We start from the raw sequence: 3,763 nt of genomic DNA, 5'->3' as shown, positions 1-3,763 counted from the left end.
ATTCCAGTGTCCACCAAACCAAAAAGCGATCAAGTTTGCAACTTGTTCAAGGTGCTTTTCCTTAAATTTCATACTTGATTTCAGTGTCCTCCAAATCAAAGCGTGATCATGCTTGTCAGCAGGATCGAGGGCTTTTTTTTTTTCCTTCAATTTTATTTTAAGGTTTTCGAGGCATTGTTTATGGATCAATTTCAATTTCATGTCCAGACTCCACATAACAAGAACTTATTATAAGACCTTCGATCTTGGATAAAGAGCATTGGGTGAGTTATATGGTTGCATTTGATTCCAAATCTGAGCTTAGAAGCATGGTTGGCTGTTCTTTTTTTTGTTTTTTTGGTAGAAAAGTGAAATGCTTTATAAGGATGAACAAGCTATTACAACATCCTCTTATACAGTTATTACAGTAGTAGAACCAGCTAGCCAAGCTATAGCCACCCATACAACTAAAATTCATAACCTGACAAGGACCATATATACATCATGGGTAATTTACAAGATTTAAGTAAGTTTATAAATCCCATTTGTGAGATGGACCATCTATAATCTAATCATTTATGCGCCGACTAATGAGTCTGTTAAGGCCGATCAAACCTGAATTTATCTAAACATACAAAAGAAAAATAATTGATATGATCGAAGATTGGAGGTGGATGATGTGACACTCCAAAGTCTTCCAATATCAAACGATATTGTGGATAAAGAAAAAAAATTAAACAAAGTCTCAACACCTGTGGAAATACATTCCCTGTGCTTTGAATGCCAAGAGGGACTTGGGTTTACCCCATAAGGCACGTTAATCTAATACTTGTTATGGTCTTATTATGTCATGGCATCAATTCAAGATGAGACTGTAGTGGTTAAACGTGGACTCCAAACATTTGATAGCAACACATATGAGATAGGGAGAAATTGCAACCACCATCATAAATTATAGATGCAGACTTTAATTCATATAGCTTTTTGTACTTTGAGAAGAATAAATGCTCACAAGCCTTAGAATGTTAGAACTGTTGTAACGCTATTTTACTCTACCAAATCTCTTAAGGACTGAAATCAACCATTGTTAAAAAGGTAAGAAAGCATGAAGCCATGAGCCATTCGGAAAAAAGATAAAGGTGAGGTGATTCAAGGATTTGACTCACATTAATGCTTGTGGTCCTCTTAATCCCTTTCGGTTCATTTTTTGGAGGCCACCACCCAACACCTTCCTGCATCCCTCTGATGAACCCAGTGGCCATTTCCCCGGTCATGAGCTTGGCCTGACGCGTCGATCCCATGCATGCAGAATAGGCCTTGCACCAACTTACATTCATTATGGATAAGATGTTATTAGTTATTAGAGACTTGTGCAATTTTTTGTTCTCACTGCAAAAAGTTAGGAGTTTGGTTATCCATTCTTTCCCCAAAGATGACCGGCAGTCGGCTAAAATTTGAGGGCCATAGGCACCATGGTTTCAGAACCAAAAACTTTTGACTCATAAGTTCACTAGGTCAAATCGACTCAGATTCGAGAGAATTAAGTCTAAAGATTCAGACACTTAAACATTCATCATTCATTTAAGATCATAATTACTTGGTATTCTTTTAGATATACGCTGTTCTTTGATTCATTAAATATCACTGCTGCTTCAGCATCTTCCACTAACATGAAGGGTTTGATGCAAGAAAACGTATTCGGAAGTATGCCTACGTTATGTGTAACAACCTAGGACATTATTCAAAAAAATTAGTCGAAAGGTATTTTTTGGGTTCCTTAATTCTGTATAATTATGCAAGATCTATCCAACGAATAACCGATGTGATATTGAATATATATACTTCCGCACAGATCATCATATACTCCCTCCATTTAAGCTCTAGCATCCTCGCCAGACTAAGGATCCAAATCCATTCAAATCTAATAAAAAGCACCACGATTAGTACAAGCTCCGCTCTGGTACCATTTGTAACAATGTAGGGCCTCATCCAAAAAGACTAGCTAGAAAATATTTTTTTGGATTTTGTAGTTTTGTATAAGTATCCAAAATTTATTTAACAAACAATTGGTGCGAGATTAAACACCCACCACATAGGTCGTCACATTGTGACTTTGCGAAGTTGCAATCAAGCGTCACTTGCATCCATGATACTTTGGATTTGGCCTCTTCTAGCATCGAAAGATCGCTATCACACATTCACGCCGATGCAGTTAAAAGCTAAGTACACAGTGCCCATCTGACAGGGGATGCATGTGATTGCCCTCCAGATGGTGGCCAAACAAACGATGCCAGGTTCCATGATCTATAAACCAAAACCGACGAGGTTTTTGGCACCACCAACTAAGCCAGAAAGGCTTGAAATTGTCTAAAGAGTGGCCTAAAAGGGGTAATGAGTTGGGGGGGGGGGGAAGAAGGCACAACATGAGGCAGGAGGAAGTTAGGTTGTGAGGGATGTAAGGGTCACATAGTACCCAGCCCCACTGTCATGAACTGCACTTGTAAGTTATGACCCTATGTTGGCCCGGGGGCATTGCGGTCCCAAAAGTAGCACTGTAGTTGGGGAAGACGGATAAGGTACTGTTAGTTCTTTAGTTCTCTTAGGAGAGTCTCAGCCACAAGATTTGGGCTAGGAACGGGTAACTCCTCTTAAATTGTATTGCTGAGCCACCATGAATTTGGCTCGGTGGCCTGGGGTCTCATCACCCTCTCCTCAAATATAATTATAAAGCAGCGTCCATTAAAGAAGAGCTCCACTCCCAGTCATTCATATTTCATAAATAACTCGAGCTGGAAACGCCTCAACACGCGATCCCTGTTCTCAGGAGCTTTTAACTCCAACAGCCTGTGACCAAGCCCTCAGGTTCTGCCAACCCCAGCGGATCCATGCCGTGATGGTGAGAACAAACTCTACAAGCAAACAGAACCAAAAATTTGAAGTTGAAAACTTTGTATGGATTACCTCTGCATCGCATAATCACCGGATAACCAGAATTTTTACTAGGAGATGAAATCTTTCATTCCAGGAATTCTTTTTTATTAGCTTTCAGATAAAGTGACAGGTGATAGTCCCACAAGAAGAGAGGCATGGAGCATTAGAAGGGCATTTGAACTTGAGAGTGGAATTATTTCTTAAGCTAAACAAAGTATGCATGTAAGTCATGAGTTCCTCATCTTTTCATTGTTCTTTGAGATTAGCAATTGATTGGTTATTGAACATTGGTTTTGACGATGAGAAAAATATTCGTATATGTATTTTTATATGTGTGTATATGAAGTCTGGCAAATAATTGTTGGAAAATACAAAGAATAACTTAAGGGAGTAATTTCCATGCATGAGGAATGCTACTAAATGAAGAGTATTTGCTCTTTCCTAACGAAGAAGATTCAAGAGAAAGGGATAGAAGGCATGATAAAAGTAGAACCTCCCAGATGTGTTTTCTTCACAGTTCATGCAGTTTTTTATATCTATTATACTGTACAAGGGATTCGAGCCAATGGGTGAAAAATACCTTCTAAAGAGATTTAAGAATGGAAGCAATGGCCAATAAGTGAGCATTCCCTATGATGATAGGATTGTACTAGCTTACAAGAACAATATGAACAAGGAAGAGAAGCCACTTCAATCAAAAAATACGCACATCCGAGGACAAAGGAATTAGACAAATTTACCAGCCAACCAAAAAAAAAAAAAAAAAAAAATCAAAAGACTGATGTTTTCACATGATTTTTTACCTTCTGTTTATACAAATCTACTGCATCATTTTCTTTCAAAATTTAAGAAT

General features: G+C 38.3%; 1 protein-coding gene across 2 annotated transcripts in view; it reads right to left on the bottom strand.

The window, feature by feature from the left end:
- Positions 1-3,578: 3,578 nt before the first annotated feature.
- The window catches only part of LOC103710486 (RING-H2 finger protein ATL13-like), a 2,547-nt gene continuing 2,362 nt past the window's right edge, over positions 3,579-3,763 (bottom strand). For both annotated transcript variants that reach the window (XM_088707707.2, XM_088707706.2), the window contains one exon: positions 3,579-3,763. This exon is cut by the window's right edge. The gene's annotated coding sequence lies outside the window, so the exon portion shown is untranslated.

This window comes from Phoenix dactylifera, chromosome 11 (genome assembly GCF_051530095.1).
Source record: "Phoenix dactylifera cultivar Ajwa chromosome 11, Ajwa_hap1_PhDact_Kaust_v1.1, whole genome shotgun sequence".
NCBI lineage: Eukaryota > Viridiplantae > Streptophyta > Magnoliopsida > Arecales > Arecaceae > Phoenix > Phoenix dactylifera.
Note: the sequence above shows the minus strand (reverse complement) of the source record. Positions and strands in the feature narration are given on the sequence as shown.